Genomic DNA, 18,314 nt, shown 5'->3' with positions numbered 1-18,314 from the left:
TATTGCAAAATTAAACATTTTGTCACCAAAGCAATAGTATGGAACAGATCATGTAACTGTCCCCCTCTTGTTTTGCCTGTCGTATAATGAAACAACCAGCACATCGGGCTAGAGTCTACCCAAATCGTGACTTTCATCTTTACTCACAGTTAATATTTGTGGGGGGGCTGCCTTTTCCTTTGGGGAAATTTCTCTGAGGCAAGGTAGGCTTTATTTTCTATCTCTAGGGCTAGCTAGTTCTTAGGCTGTATCGAGGCGTCTAGGCCATGTCAGGTACGCTCCACGGCTATTTCTAGTGTGTGTGATAGGATTAGGGATTGCGGTCAGCAGAGTTCCCACTACCCAGAGCTTGTCCTGTATCGGTTTAACCATCAGGTCATTTCGGGTGCTCCTAACCACCAGGTCCATAACATGGCCCATCAGGTATTCCCCTTTCGCAGTCCTCTTTCACTGCACCTATTTTTGCGGGCTCATCCCGGTAGCGACAGAGGGCTCCGGAAAGGTCACTCATGCCCGAGTTTTTGCACTTGAGCTCAATTTTACACAAAGCAATCAAGGCTTTAGGTGACAGAATGGATGTGTCCCATAACCTCTTAGATTGCCGGATCCAGGATGTCGCCAAAAGCCTTGATCAAGTTAAAGCCAACCTCCAGAGGCCAGCTCATCATTTTTTTAACCAAATACAGCAGGGCATGTCGGAACACCTTAGCCCTGATCTCCAGCTGAGTGTGATGCAGGCCTGCAATGTTGCTTTTGTGCAGGCTATGCAGCAGAGTCAGAGTCGTAATTTACAGCAGACAGTGGTGGCATATCCAACTGTGCCATCACTGTCGAGATTAACGACCATTCTTACCTCTGCTGCATACCACTGCACGACCACCTCTATTCCCTCCACAGGTGTACTCTACTACAGCGCCAACATGATGACGAGTGCTGTTGGACATCCCACCGCCACCACCGTGACAACCGCTGCTCCGGCTTGGACCTCCTCTGCTGACACCACGATGACGCAGGACCCTTGCGTGGCTTATCGGCCCGGCCCCCTCCCGATGCAGCAGGACCCAGGCATGGCATATCGGACCGCCCCTTCCCCCCCCCGATGCAGCAGGACCGAGGCATTGCTTTCCGGGCAGGACACCCCCCGATGCAGCAGGACCCAGGCCTGGCGTATAGGACCGCCCCCCCATGCAGCAGGACCCAGACATGGCGTATCGCACCGACCCCCCCACGATGCAGCAGGACCCAGCCATGGCTGTCCGGGCAGGACCCACCCCGATGCAGCAGGACCCTGCCAGGGCTTTATGTTCCCCCCACCAGCAATGCAGCGGGACCCTGGGAGGGCATTTAGTTTTCCCCCCCTCCAGCAATGCAGCATGACCCTGGGAGGGGTTTATGTTCCCCCCCAACGATGCACCAGGACCCTGGGAGGGGTTTATGTCCCCCCCCCAACGATGCACCAGGACCCTGGCAGGGCTTTATGTTTCCCCCCCACTACGATGCAGTTGGACTCTGGCGTTGCCGAGCAATCCACAATGGAAACAGACTGTGAAATTGTGGAGCCGGACCCTGACGTGTCTCCCGCCAACACTCAACAACATAGCCCAAGAAGACATCCCCCTACCAGGAAAACACAAAGGAAAACTCAAAAAACACATAAAAAACAAAAAACTCTTAGTATTCCTCCCCCATCACCTACCGATGTGTCTGTATTGTCTGTTGTGTCTCACCCTTCCAGTGTGTCTCAAGACTCTCATGTGTTAAGCCCCATCCCCGAACTTCCAGACCCTTCCAGTTTTATTGCCCCTTCTCCTGCCACCTCTGCCTCCTCCATGGTGAGCCAGGCTTCAGTTCTTAAGACCCCCCGGTTACGTCACTCTACCCCAAGCCGTCGTGGTACAACGCGTCGCGGTACAAAAAAATAAATGTTTAAATTTCTTTGTTAACTCAATAAAAAAAAATTTAATTTGCAACAATTATGTTTGGTTTATTGTGTCTTTCACCGCTGTCAATACACAACAATAAACTTCGCCACACACTTATTCTTTTGGCCAAAACATATCTCCAGTAGTATAAAATACAAGACTACATCTATATGTGTTTCTTCAGTATACAGATATGAGTTGGCCAAAAAAAAATTAGTTATTTCCATACTCTTTTTTTTTTACCTAGTGTGACTGGACAAAGAGAAAATGGTGGAAATCAAGTTCAGTACTCAACTGAACAGGTCAGATGTCCAAAAACTCATAAGTTAAGACACCTGACCTATTGAGTTGATTACTGCCTTGTATATTCACCATATTCTCTTATTTATATAACAAATTATGTGACAATGGTTGTCAAACTGATGTGACAATGGTTGTCACACGCTACATATCTATGCTCACCTGGCCAGGTGTAAGAAATTGTGAATTCATGAGCATGTATATGTTTATCATGAATTCATTACACTTGACTTGATGGGTATAGAGAGCGTGACAGTCTTGACGCAATGACGTCAACAAGATTACCAATAAATCAACATGGTTACCAATAAATCAACATTGTTTCCATTATTATAAGTATGCGGCCAGTGTTTTATATCATTATTTGTAAACCAAAATAGGGAGTGCAACAATATAAGAGGTCAATTATGATATTAAAATAATAACTAATACCTCATCATCTATCACCCACTCCTGGTTTTGGATTACAAAATATGATATACATACATATCTACTGCCCATCTTTGGTCAACCTTTGTTTAACCCCTCTGTGACCTTAGACGTACTATCCCGTCGAGGTGCCCTGGGCTTATCTGACCCTGGACGGGATAGTACGTCATAGCCGATCGGCCGCGCTCACGGGGGGAGCGCGGCCGATCGCGGCCGGGTGTCAGCTGCTTATCGCAGCTGACATCCGGCACTATGTGCCAGGAGTGGTCACGGACCGCCCCCGGCACATTAACCCCTGGCACACCGCGATCAAACATGATCGCGATGTGCCGGCGGTGCAGGGAAGCACCGCGCAGGGAGGGGGCTCCCTGCGGGCTTCCCTGAGCCCCCCGCAGCAACGCGATGTGATCGCGTTGCTGCGAGGGTCTCCTCACCTCCCTCCCTGCTCGAGCCCCGGATCCAAGATGGCCGCGGATCCGGGTCCTGCAGGGAGGGAGGTGGCTTCACAGAGCCTGCTCAGAGCAGGCACTGTGAAGGCTGCAGCGCTGCATGTCAGATCAGTGATCTGACAGAGTGCTGTGCAAACTGTCAGATCACTGATCTGTGATGTCCCCCCCTGGGACAAAGTAAAAAAGTAAAAAAAAAATTTTCCAAATGTGTAAAAAAAATAAAAAAAAATATTCCAAAATAATGAGAAAAAAAAAAAATATTATTCCCATAAATACATTTCTTCATCTAAATAAAAAAAAAAAACCAATAAAAGTACACATATTTAGTATCGCCGCGTCCGTAACGACCCGACCTATAAAACTGTCCCACTAGTTAACCCCTTCAGTAAACACCGTAAGAAAAAAAAAAAAAAAACGAGGCAAAAAACAACGCTTTATTATCATACCGCCGAACAAAAAGTGGAATAACACGCGATCAAAAGGACAGATATAAATAACCATGGTACCGCTGAAAGCGTCATATTGTCCCGCAAAAAAAGAGCCGCCATACAGCATCATCAGCAAAAAAATAAAAAAGTTATAGTCCTGAGAATAAAGCGATGCAAAAATAATTATTTTTTCTGTAAAATAGTTTTTATCGTATAAAAGCACCAAACCATAAAAAAATGATATAAATGAGGTATCGCTGTAATCGTACTGACCCGAAGAATAAAACTGATTTATCAATTTTACCAAACGCGGAACGGTATAAACGCCTCCCCCAATAGAAATTCATGAATAGCTGGCTTTTGGTCATTCTTCCTCACAAAAATCGGAATAAAAAGCGATAAAAAAATGTCACGTGCCCAAAAATGTTTTCAATAAAAACGTCAACTCGTCCCGCAAAAAACAAGACCTCACATGACTCTGTGGACCAAAATATGGAAAAATTATAGCTCTCAAAATGTGGTATTGCAAAAAATATTTTTTGCAATAAAAAGGGTCTTTCAGTGTGTGACGGCTGCCAATCATAAAAATCCGCTAAAAAACTCGCTATAAAAGTAAATCAAACCCCCCTTCATCACCCCCTTAGTTAGGGAAAAATAAAAAAAATGTATTTATTTCCATTTTCCCATTAGGGCTAGGGTTAGGGCTAGGGTTAGGGCTAGGGCTAGGGTTAGGGCTAGGGTTAGGGCTAGGGTTAGGGCTAGGGCTAGGGTTAGGGCTAGGGTTAGGGCTAGGGCTAGGGCTAGGGTTAGGGCTAGGGTTAGGGCTAGGGTTAGGGTTAGGGCTAGGGTTAGGGTTGGGGCTACAGTTAGGGTTGGGGCTAAAGTTAGGGTTAGGGTTTAGATTACATTTACAGTTGGGAATAGGGTTGGGATTAGGGTTAGGGGTGTGTCAGGGTTAGAGGTGTGGTTAGGGTTACCGTTGGAATTAGGGTTAGGGGTGTGTTTAGATTAGGGTTTCAGTTATAATTGGGGGGTTTCCACTGTTTCGGCACATCAGGGGCTCTCCAAACACGACATGGCGTCCGATCTCAATTCCAGCCAATTCTGCGTTGAAAAAGTAAAACAGTGCTCCTTCCCTTCCGAGCTCTCCTGTGTGCCCAAACAGGGGTTTACCCCAACATATGGGGTATCAGCGTACTCAGGACAAAATTGGACAACAACTTTTGTGGACCAATTTCTCCTGTTACCCTTGGGAAAATACAAAACTGGGGGCTAAAAAATAATTTTTGTGGGAAAACAAAAAGATTTTTTATTTTCACGGCTCTGCGTTATAAACTGTAGTGAAACACTTGGGGGTTCAAAGTTCTCACAACACATCTAGATAAGTTCATTGAGGGGTCTAGTTTCCAATATGGGGTCACTTGTGGGGGGTTTCTACTGTTTAGGTACATTAGGGGCTCTGCAAACGCAATGTGACGCCTGCAGACCAATCCATCTAAGTCTGCATTCCAAATGATGCTCCTTCCCTTCCGAGCCCTCCCATGCGCCCAAATGGTGGTTCCCCCCCACATATCGGGTATCAGCGTACTCAGGACAAATTGGACAACAACATTTAGGGTCCAATTTCTCCTGCTAACCTTGGAAAAATACAAAACTGGGGGCTAAAATATAATTTTTGTGGAAAAAAAAATATTTTTTATTTGCATGGCTCTGCGTTATAAACTGTAGTGAAATACTTGGGGGTTCAAAGCTCTCACAACACATCAAGATGAGTTCCTTAGGGGGTCTACTTTCCAAAATGGTGTCACTTGTGGGGGGTTTCTACTGTTTAGGTACATTAGGGGCTCTGCAAACGCAATGTTACGCCTGCAGACCATTCCATCTAAGTCTGCATTCCAAATGGCGCTCCTTCCCTTCCGAACCCTCCCATGCGCCCAAACGGTGGTTCCCCCCCACATATGGGGTATCAGCGTACTCAGGACAAATTGGACAACAACTTTTGGGGTCCAATTTCTCCTGTTACCCTAGGGAAAATACAAAACTGGGGGCTAAAAAATAATTTTTGTGGGAAAAAAATTTTGTTTTATTTTTATGGCTCTGCATTATAAACTTCTGTGAAGCCCTTGGTGGGTCAAAGTGCTCACCACACATCCAGATAAGTTCCTTAGGGGGTCTACTTTCCAAAATGGTGTCACTTGTGGGGGGTTTCAATGTTTAGGCACATCAGTGGCTCTCCAAACGCAACATGGCGTCCCATCTCAATTCCTGTCAATTTTGCATTGAAAAGTCAAACGGCGCTCCTTCCCTTCCGAGCTCTCCCATGCGCCCAAACAGTGGTTTACTGCCACATATGGGGTATCAGCGTACTCGGGACAAATTGGACAACAACTTTTGAGGTCCAATTTCTTCTCTTACCCTTGGAAAAATAAAAAATTGGGGGCAAAAATATAATTTTTGTGAAAAAATATGATTTTTTATTTTTACGGTTCTGCATTATAAACTTCTGTGAAGCACTTGGTGGGTCAAAGTGCTCACCACACCTCTAGATAAGTTCCTTAGGGGGTCTACTTTCCAAAATGGTGTCACTTGTGGGGGGTTTCAATGTTTAGGCACATCAGTGGCTCTCCAAACGCAACATGGCGTCCCATCTCAATTTCTGTCAATTTTGCATTGAAAAGTCAAACTGCGCTCCTTCCCTTCCGAGCTCTCCCATGCGCCCAAACAGTGGTTTACTGCCACATATGGGGTATCAGCGTACTCAGGACAAATTGGACAACAACTTTTGAGGTCCAATTTCTTCTCTTACCCTTGGAAAAATAAAAAATTGGGGGCAAAAATATAATTTTTGTGAAAAAATATGATTTTTTATTTTTACGGTTCTGCATTATAAACTTCTGTGAAGCACTTGGTGGGTCAAAGTGCTCACCACACATCCAGATAAGTTCCTTAGGGGGTCTACTTTCCAAAATGGTGTCATTTGTGGGGGGTTTCAATGTTTAGGCACATCAGTGGCTCTCCAAACGCAACATGGCGTCCCATCTCAATTCCTGTCAATTTTGCATTGAAAAGTCAAATAGCGCTCCTTCCCTTCCGAGCTCTCCCATGCGCCCAAACAGTGGTTTACTGCCACATATGGGGTATCAGCGTACTCAGGACAAATTGGACAACAACTTTTTGGGTCCAATTTCTCCTGTTACCCTTGGTAAAATAAAACAAATTGGAGCTGAAGTAAATTTTTTGTGTAAAAAAGTTAAATGTTCATTTTTATTTAAACATTCCAAAAATTCCTATTAAACACCTGAAGGGTTAATAAACTTCTTGAATGTGGTTTTGAGCACCTTGAGGGGTGCAGTTTTTAGAATGGTGTCACACTTGGGCATTTTCTATCATATAGACCCCTCAAAATGACTTCAAATGAGACGTGGTCCCTAAAAAAAAATGGTGTTGTAAAAATGAGAAATTGCTGGTCAACTTTTAACCCTTATAACTCCCTAACAAAAAAAAAAAATTGGTTCCAAAATTATGCTGATGTAAAGGAGACATGTGGGAAATGTTACTTATTAAGTATTTTGTGTGACATATCTCTGTGATTTAATTGCATAAAAATTCAAAGTTTGAAAATTGCAAAATTTTCAAAATTTTCGCCAAATTTCCGTTTTTTTCACAAATAAACGCAGGTACTATCAAAGAAATTTTACCACTATCATGAAGTACAATATGTCACGAGAAAACAATGTCAGAATCACCAGGATCCGTTGAAGCGTTTCGGAGTTATAACCTCATAAAGGGACAGTGGTCAGAATTGTAAAAATTGGCCTGGTCATTAACGTGCAAACCACCCTTGGGGGTAAAGGGGTTAAAGAGGAAAAAGATAGGAGACACGGTCAACACAACCAACACTCAAGTTTATTAATTTGAAAAATTTGTATCAGTATTTAATAATTGGTAAAGATAAACATACAACAGGACATTTACACAACATTGTCCTGCCATGACACCCGTCCAATATCGGAAACAAAACAGGCCGCAAATTGGTCCCGCATAAGACCAACGGCTGCAGTTGACCGCATCGGGTGATGCTGAAAATCAGGCAGTGGGTGTGAAACTGGTTCATCAAGTTCAATGTGGGGTCGCTCCTTAGCAATGAGGTAATTGTGTAGAACCACACAGGCTTTGACCACCTCGTCCACTGTTTCCACTTTTAGATTTATGGCTGTTGCAAGAATGCGCCATTTAGCAACCAGAATGCCAAAGGTGCACTCTACTGTTCTTCTGGCCCTGGTCAGTCTGTAGTTGAAGATCCTTCTAGTGTGGTCCAAGTCCCTACTAGAATATGGCTTCAGAAGATTTTCACACATCTGGAAGGCCTCATCCCCAACCATAACAAATGGCAGCGGTGGGCCTTGAGTGTTGGGGAGAGGCTGTGGAGAGGGAAAATTAAAATTGTTGCCATACACCCGACGGCCCATATCTGAGCTCTTAAAAGTCTGGGAATCATTGCCACGGCCAAAAGCTCCAATGTCCATGGCGATGAAGCGACACTCCGCATCTCCTATTGCCATGTGAACTACCGAAAAATATTTTTTGTAGTTAATAAACTCAGATCCGGTTCTGGCAGGTTTGATAATGCGGATGTGCTTTCCATCCACCGCCCCTAAACAGTTGGGGAAATCACACACGTTCAAAAATTTATCAGAAATTTCACGCCACATGTCCACGGTGGGTACTGGTATAAACTCCTCACGGAGTACATTCCATAACGCACGACAGGTGTCCACAACGATTCCGGACAGGGTTGATATTCCAAGGCGGTATTGGAAGTGGAGGGAAGATAAACTCTCTCCTGTGGCAAGAAATCTAGAAAAAAAAGAAACAAAAAAAAAAATTAAAATCTACTCTTTTTATGGTGTGTTTAAAAATAACAAAAAGAAAAAAAACATAACATACATGTCATAACCAAAATTTGGACTGTCATTGGTTTAGTTTTGGAACGTACCGTAATGTCACTTGCAGACGTTCCTCGGGTGGAATCGCTCTACGGAGCCGTGTGTCCTGTCGCCGTATGGATCCTTGGACACGAGACAGTAAATCCCGGAACGATTCTTGTGACATTCGCGTGTAATCCTGGAATTTCTCCGGGTTGGCATTCAGCTCCGCATAGAGCGTGTGATAGGCTCCACGGCTCTCACGCACTTCAATGATGGGGTGCCTCCAAAAACGCCTACGCTGTCTCCTTCTCCATCTTTGGCGGTTTCGGTCTTGCTCCCAAGCAAAAGCACAGGCCATGAAAATCTTGAAGCTGAAATCCAGGTTGAAATAAAAGCTCTCCATGGAAAGATCCATCATGACACCGGAAACAGTAGCAAGCTGTGAAAATTTCTGTACCCCTAGGGTCAATATATTGAGAGACAATCATATATGCCCTCTCTATTCCCATTGGTTGTGTCTGGTTACCTTTTTTTTGCTTCTTTTTTTGGGGGGGAAATGCTAAAAAAAAACGCAAACGCATCGTCTACGCCGATTACAGCAGGGCGCGGGAGCGCCGCTTACTACCCAGCATACCGCAGAACCAGATTCCTGGCTGCTTCAGGTGGAGTCTTGACATCTCATTAGCGATCTCGTGAAAAAGGCTCAGGTTAAGCCGAAACGTTGTTTAAAAGGTCGCACTAGTTATATATTCTGTTTTGCTCCCAGAATGTGTGTTTAATAAAATTCACACTATACTTCATGCTACTTCAGAGTGTGCGGTGAATTTCATATTCTATTCCAAAGCAGAATGTGGGTGGCAAATATACGCCAAACAGAACTCACCTTAATCCACTTAGTGGCAATTTAAAGCTCCCTTTTTTTTGTTTTTGTGGGAGACTGCAGGTAACAACAGGCCCTCTGTGTTAAACTACACACACTGTAAAAAACAGAACGTGGGTGGCAGATATATGCCAAACAGAACTCACGTTAATCCACTTAGTGGCAATTTAAAGCTCCCCTTTTTTTGTGGTAGACTGCAGGTAACAACAGGCCCTCTGTGTTAAACTACACACATTGTAAAAAGCAGAACGTGGGTGGCAGATATACGCCAAACAGAACTCACGTTAATCCACTTAGTGGCAATTTAAAGCTCCCTTTTTTGTGCTAGACTGCAGGTAACAACAGGCCCTCTTTGTTAAACTACACACACTGTAAAAAGCAGAACGTGGGTGGCAGATATACGCCAAACAGAACTCATGTTAATCCACTTAGTGGCAATTTAAAGATCCCTTTTATTTTTTTTGTGGTAGACTGGAGGTAACAACAGGCCCTCTGTGTTAAACTACACACTGTAAAAAGCAGAACGTGGGTGGCAGATATACGCCAAACAGAACTCACGTTAATCCACTTAGTGGCAATTTAAAGCTCCCTTTTTTTTTGAGGTAGCCTGCAGGTAACAACAGGCCCTCTGTGTTAAACTACACACACTGTAAAAAGCAGAACGTGGGTGGCAGATATACGCCAAACAGAACTCACGTTAATCCACTTAGTGGCAATTTAAAGCACACTTTTTTTTTGTTTTTGTGGGAGACTGCAGGAAAAAACAGGCCCAGTGTATGACAACACACAATGTACAAGGCAGAATGTGGCTGCCAGATATATCAAAAAATACAAGGGCTGTAGTAGAATTTCAATCTCCCTACAATGATCAAAGGACAAGTATGGCAGAAATAAAAAGGACTGCTGCACACAAAAAGAGTGTGGACAAAGGAACAAGAGAACTGTGCAGAAAGAAGCAACAGGATTTTTGCTTTGAAAAAAGCAGTTGGTTTGCACAGCGGCGTACACACAGCAATGCAGCTATCAGGGAGCCTTATAAGGCAGCCTAAGCTGCAGAGCTGATGCACCAAAAAAAAAACTCCACTGTGCCTGCAAAGAAAAGGTGGTGTTGGACAGTGGAAATCGCTACAGCACAAGTGGTTTGGGGGTTAATATTCCCTGCCTAACTATATCCCTGCATCTGACGAAGCTGCAGCAGCCTCTCCCTATGCTCAGATCGGCAGAAGTAAGAAGGCGGTCGGCGTGCACACCCCTTTATAGCCCCTGTGACGCCGCAGAAAGCAAGCCAATCACTGCCATGCCCTTCTCTAAGATGGTGGGGACCGAGACCTATGTCATCACGCTGTCCACACTTTGCGTGCACCTTCATTGGCTGAGAAATAGCGCTTAAAGCGTTATACGAAATGCGACTTTGGCGCGCAGATCGCTGACCTCATGGCCGATCCCACAGTGGGATCGGGTCGGGTTTCACGAAACCCGACTTTGCCAAAAGTCGGCAATTTATGAAAATGTCCGATCCGTTTCGCTCAACCCTACTGATAAGAACTACAGCCCCGGTGTTTCCCATGCTGTCACACAGATGACAGTGTGGGAAACACCATAGGAAGATGATAATATGCAAAACAAAAACTCAGCAAATCCGCAAACATTTTTATACTTGCATTTTTGCTGCAGATTTGACTGACTAAATTGAATTCAAAGGGTGCAGAAATGCTGCAGAACGGCACAAAGAATTGACATGCTGCAGAAAAAAAACACACTGCAAATACGCAAGGAAATTTACTGATCATGTGCACAGCACTTCAAGATTGTCACTGAATTTACTTGCATAAGTATTCCATTGCGTTTATGGACCATTTCCGAGCAGAAAAAAAACACAGCGAAAACACATCTTGTGCACAAAACCTAAATAAAGAATAATCGCATGTACTTTCTGTTTGGATTTGGATTTATTAGATTGGATACCAGCAGCGCAGATTATCTAAAAATGCTCCTTGTCTGAAATGGCATAGGAAGTGCGTGGGGGAGACCCCTGAACGCATCTCTGACTCATATGCAGTTTTCTGCTTGGAACAATGATGTTAGAGTATTAAGCCACTATTACGGACTGACAATAAAGCAAACTGAAGATAAAATGGATTTTACTGGAAAAAACGTTAAGGCCAGTGTCACACTAGAGAGAAATACGGACGAGAGAGAGGTGCAAAAACAACGCTTTGCACTCGGACCAATGTTTCTTTATGGGGCAGCTCCCATAAGCCGTATGTTTCTCGGCCATATTTTGCGGGCTGAGAAAATCGCAGCATGCTGTGTTTGTCACAGTATTATGCCCCGAAATACACCAATGCAAGTCTATGGGTGCGAGAAAAACTCGCACACCACATGGACCATTAGTGTGACTTGCGAGAAACACACACCGGTGTTGTATAGAAAAGCTGGTAATTCAGTGTGGTGCACAGTAAAATCTCATTGACAGGTTAGAATAGAATAGATCAAATAAATGTCTACACATATAATAAGTAGATATATATGTCATTGACACATATATTTCATACAGAACTAGATAGGAAAAAAGCCAGTAATTCAATTGTCGGCTTTTGCTAAATCCTTACCAAACCCTACAGGATATGAGACATGGTTTACATACAGTAAACCATTGCATATCCGTTATATTTTTATATATCTCTCACTAATAATGTTAGTAGTGTGTGTGTGCAAAATTTGGGAGATCTAGGTTTTAAATGAAAGGGTTAATTCACGAAAAAAACTGGCGTGGGCTGTTATGACCTGGTGATAAGGACAATAATGGACCTGGTGGTTAAGAGCACACAGAATGACCTGATAGTTACTAATAATATAGGACGAGCTCTGAGACGTGGAAACTCTGCTGACCGCAATCCCTAATCCTATCACACACACTACAAATAGCTGTGGATTGCTCCTAATGCTCCCTATGCAACTCGACACAGCCTAAGAAACTAGCTAGCCCTAGAGATAGAAAAATAAAGCCGACCTTGCCTCAGAGAAATTCCCCAAAGGAAAAGGCAGCCCCCCACATATAATGACTGTGAGTAAAGATGAAAATTACAAACACAGAGATGAAATAGATTTAGCAAAGTGAGGCCCGACTTACTGAACAGACAGAGGATAGGAAAGGTAACTTTGCGGTCAGCACAAAAAACTACAAAAAGACCATGCAGAGGGCGCAAAAAGACCCTCCGCACCGACTCACGGTGCAGAGGCGCTCCCTCTGCGTCCCAGAGCTTCCAGCAAGCAAGACAAAATCAAAATAGCAAGCTGGACAGAAAAATAGCAAACCAGAGAAAAAACAAGCAGGAACTTAGCTTCTGCTGGGAAGACAGGTCACAAGAACAATCCAGGAGAGAACTAGACCAATACTGGAACATTGACAGGTGGCATGGAGAAATGATCTAAGTGGAGTTAAATAGAGCAGCCAGCTAACGAATTAACCTTGTCACCTGTGGAAGGAAACTCAGAAGCCGCAGCTCCACTCACAACCACCAGAGGAAGCCCATGGACAAAACCAGCCGAAGTACCATTCATGACCACAGGAGGGAGCTTGACAACAGAATTCACAACAGTACCCCCCCCCTTGAGGAGGGGTCACCGAACCCTCACCAGAGCCCCCAGGCCGACCAGGACGAGCCAAATGAAAGGCATGAACCAGATTGGCAGCATGAACATCGGAGGCAAAGACCCAGGAATTATCTTCCTGACCATAACCCATCCACTTGACCAGGTTCTGGAGTTTCCGTCTCGAAATACGAGAATCCAAAATCTTCTCCACCACATACTCCAACTCCCCCTCGACCAACACCGGGGCAGGAGGATCAACGGATGGAACCACAGGCGCCACGTATCTCCGCAACAATGACCTATGGAATACATTATGGATGGCAAAAGAAGCTGGAAGGGTCAAACGAAACGACACAGGATTGAGAACCTCAGAAATCTTATACGGACCAATGAAACGAGGCTTAAACTTAGGAGAGGAAACCTTCATAGGAACATAACGAGACGACAACCAAACCAAATGCCCAACACGAAGTCGGGGACCCACACAGCGCCGGCGGTTAGCGAAACGTTGAGCCTTCTCCTGGGACAATGTCAAATTGTCCACCACATGAGTCCAAATCTGCTGCAACCTATCCACCACAGTATCTACACCAGGACAGTCCGAAGACTCAACCTGCCCTGAAGAGAAACGAGGATGGAAACCAGAATTGCAGAAAAACGGCGAAACCAAAGTAGCCGAGCTGGCCCGATTATTAAGGGCGAACTGTTATGATAAGGTAATTCAGTGCCACAATGGACATAGAGGTCAGAGCACATACAGTGACCTGACAATAACCCAAAAACATTGAACGAGCTCTGAGACGTGGGAACTCTGCTGACCGCAATCCCTAATCCTCTCCAACCACACTAGAGGCAGCCGTGGATTGCGCCTAACGCTCCCTATGCAACTCGGCACAGCCTGAGAAACTAGCTAGCCTGAAGATAGAAAATAAGCCTACCTTGCCTCAGAGAAATACCCCAAAGGAAAGGCAGCCCCCACATATAATGACTGTGAGTTAAAATGAAAAGACAAACGTAGAGATGAAATAGATTTAGCAAAGTGAGGCCCGACATTCTGAACAGAGCGAGGATAGGAAAGGTAACTTTGCGGTCAACACAAAACCCTACAAAAACCACGCAAAGGGGGCAAAAAGACCCTCCATACCGAACTAACGGCACGGAGGTACACCCTCTGCGTCCCAGAGCTTCCAGCAAGCAGGAAAAAACTAATAGACAAGCTGGACAGAAAAAAACAGCAAACAAAATAGCAAAGCAGAACTTAGCTATGCAGAGCAGCAGGCCACAGGAACGATCCAGGAGGAAACAGGTCCAATACTAGAACATTGACTGGAGGCCAGGATCAAAGCACTAGGTGGAGTTAAATAGAGCAGCACCTAACGACTTCACCGCATCACCTGAGGAAGGAAACTCAGAAGCCGCAGTACCACTGTCCTCCACCAACGGAAGCTCACAGAGAGAATCAGCCGAAGTACCACTTGTGACCACAGGAGGGAGCTCTGCCACAGAATTCACAACAGTACCCCCCCCTTGAGGAGGGGTCACCGAACCCTCACCAGAGCCCCCAGGACGACCAGGATGAGCCATATGAAAGGCACGAACAAGATCGGGAGCATGGACATCAGAGGCAAAAGCCCAGGAATTATCTTCCTGAGCATAACCCTTCCACTTAACCAGATACTGGAGTTTCCGTCTTGAAACACGAGAATCCAAAATCTTCTCCACAATATACTCCAACTCCCCCTCCACCAAAACCGGGGCAGGAGGATCAACAGATGGAACCATAGGTGCCACGTATCTCCGCAACAATGACCTATGGAATACGTTATGTATGGAAAAAGAATCTGGAAGGGTCAGACGAAAAGACACAGGATTAAGAACCTCAGAAATCCTATACGGACCAATGAAACGAGGTTTAAACTTAGGAGAGGAAACCTTCATAGGAATATGACGAGAAGATAACCAAACCAAATCCCCAACACGAAGTCGGGGACCCACACAGCGTCTGCGATTAGCGAAAGGTTGAGCCTTCTCCTGGGACAAGGTCAAATTGTCCACTACATGAGTCCAAATCTGCTGCAACCTGTCCACCACAGTATCCACACCAGGACAGTCCGAAGACTCAACCTGCCCTGAAGAGAAACGAGGATGGAACCCAGAGTTGCAGAAAAACGGCGAAACCAAGGTAGCCGAGCTGGCCCGATTATTAAGGGCGAACTCAGCCAAAGGCAAAAAGGACACCCAGTCATCCTGATCAGCAGAAACAAAGCATCTCAGATATGTTTCCAAGGTCTGATTGGTTCGTTCGGTCTGGCCATTAGTCTGAGGATGGAAAGCCGAGGAAAAAGACAAGTCAATGCCCATCCTACCACAAAAGGCTCGCCAAAACCTCGAAACAAACTGGGAACCTCTGTCAGAAACGATATTCTCTGGAATGCCATGTAAACGAACCACATGCTGGAAGAACAATGGCACCAAATCAGAGGAGGAAGGTAATTTAGACAAGGATACCAAATGGACCATCTTAGAGAAGCGATCACAGACCACCCAAATGACTGACATCTTTTGAGAGACGGGAAGATCTGAAATAAAATCCATAGAGATATGTGTCCAAGGCCTCTTCGGGACCGGCAAGGGCAAAAGCAACCCACTGGCACGAGAACAGCAGGGCTTAGCCCGAGCACAAATCCCACAGGACTGCACAAAAGAACGCACATCCCGCTACAGAGATGGCCACCAAAAGGATCTAGCCACTAACTCTCTGGTACCAAAGATTCCAGGATGACCAGCCAACACCGAACAATGAACCTCAGAGATAACTTTATTCGTCCACCTATCAGGGACAAACAGTTTCTCCGCTGGGCAACGATCAGGTTTATTAGCCTGAAATTTTTGCAGCACCCGCCGCAAATCAGGGGAGATGGCAGACACAATTACTCCCTCTTTGAGGATACCCGCCGGCTCAGATAAATACGGAGAGTCGGGCACAAAACTCCTAGACAGAGCATCCGCCTTCACATTGTTAGAGCCCGGAAGGTACGAAATCACAAAGTCAAAACGGGCAAAAAACAGCGACCAACGAGCCTGTCTAGGATTCAACCGCTTGGCAGACTCGAGATAAGTCAAGTTCTTATGATCAGTCAAGACCACCACGCGTTGCTTAGCTCCTTCAAGCCAATGACGCCACTCCTCGAATGCCCACTTCATGGCCAGCAACTCTCGATTGCCCACATCATAATTTCGCTCAGCAGGCGAAAACTTCCTGGAAAAGAAGGCGCATGGTTAAATCACCAAGCAATCAGAACTTCTCTGCGACAAAACAGCCCCTGCTCCAATCTCAGAAGCATCAACCTCGACCTGGAATGGAAGCGAAACATCTGGTTGACACAACACAGGGGCAGAAGAAAAACGACGCTTCAACTCTTGAAAAGCTTCAACAGCAGCAGAAGACCAATTGACCACATCAGCACCCTTCTTGGTCAAATCCGTCAATGGTTTAGCAATACTAGAAAAATTGCAGATGAAGCGACGATAAAAATTAGCAAAGCCCAGGAACTTTTGCAGACTTTTCAGAGATGTCGGTTGAGTCCAATCATGGATGGCTTGGACCTTAACAGGGTCCATCTCGATAGTAGAAGGGGAAAAGATGAACCCCAAAAATGAAACCTTCTGAACACCAAAGAGACACTTTGATCCCTTCACAAACAAAGAATTAGCACGCAGGACCTGAAACACCGTTCTGACCTGCTTCACATGAGACTCCCAATCATCCGAGAAGATCAAAATGTCATCCAAGTACACAATCAGGAATTTATCCAGGTACTCTCGGAAGATGTCATGCATAAAGGACTGAAACACTGATGGAGCATTGGCAAGTCCGAATGGCATTACTAGATACTCAAAATGGCCCTCGGGCGTATTAAATGCAGTTTTCCGTTCATCGCCTCGCTTAATACGCAAAAGATTATACGCACCACGAAGATCTATCTTGGTGAACCAACTAGCCCCCTTAATCCGAGCAAACAAATCAGATAACAACGGCAAGGGGTACTGAAATTTAACCGTGATCATATTTAGAAGGCGGTAATCTATACAAGGTCTCAGCGAACCATCCTTCTTGGCTACAAAAAAGAACCCTGCTCCTAATGGCGACGATGACGGGCGAATATGCCCCTTCTCCAAGGACTCCTTCACATAACTCCGCATAGCGGCGTGCTCAGGCACAGATAAATTAAACAGTCGACCTTTTGGGAATTTACTACCAGGAATCAAATCGATAGCACAATCACAATCCCTATGCGGAGGTAGGGTATCGGACTTGGGCTCATCAAATACATCCCGGTAATCAGACAAGAACTCTGGAACCTCAGAAGGGGTGGATGACGAAATAGTCAGAAATAGGACATCACCATGTACCCCCTGACAACCCCAGCTGGACACAGACATGGATTTCCAATCTAATACAGGATTATGGACTTGTAGCCATGGCAGAATACGATGACAAAGAGCAGATCAAGGTAACGGACAGAAGAAATTTTGACTGTACCGTACCAATGGTGGCAGACCTAGCGAACCGCTTAGTGCGCTTAGGACAATCAGAGATAGCATGAGTGGAATCACCACAGTAGAAACACAGCCCATTCAGACGTCTGTGTTCTTGCCGTTCAACTCTGGTCAATGTCCTATCGCAATGCATAGGCTCAGGTTTAAGCTCAGGTAATACCGCCAAATGGTGCACAGATTTACGCTCACGCAAGCGTCGACCGATCTGAATGGCCAAAGACATAGACTCATTCAGACCAGCAGGCATAGGAAATCCCACCATGACATCCTTAAGGGCTTCAGAGAGACCCTTTCTGAAAATAGCTGCGAGCGCACCTTCATTCCATTGAGTGAGTACGGCCCACTTTCTAAATTTCTGACAATATACCTCTATCTCATCCTGACCCTGACACAGAGCCAGCAAATTTTTCTCTGCCTGATCCACTGAATTAGGTTCATCGTACAGCAATCCGAGAGCTAGGAAAAACGCATCGATATTACTTAATGCAAGATCTCCTGACGCAAGAGAAAATGCCCAGTCCTGAGGGTCGCCACGTAAAAAAGAAATAATGATCCTAACTTGTTGAACTGGGTCACCAGAGGAGCGAGGTTTCAAAGCCAGAAATAGTTTACAATTGTTTTTCAAACTCAGAAATTTAGTTCTATCTCCAAAAAACAAATCAGGAATAGGAATTCTCGGTTCTAACATAGAATTCTGAACCACAAAGTCTTGAATATTTTGTACTCTTGCCGTGAGCTGATCCACACATGAAGACAGACCTTTAATGTCCATCGCTACACCTGTGTCCTGAACCACCCAAATGTCTAGGGAAAAAAAAGGC

Source organism: Ranitomeya imitator, chromosome 1 (assembly GCF_032444005.1).
Source record: "Ranitomeya imitator isolate aRanImi1 chromosome 1, aRanImi1.pri, whole genome shotgun sequence".
In the NCBI taxonomy this organism is placed as follows: domain Eukaryota; kingdom Metazoa; phylum Chordata; class Amphibia; order Anura; family Dendrobatidae; genus Ranitomeya; species Ranitomeya imitator.
Note: the sequence above shows the minus strand (reverse complement) of the source record.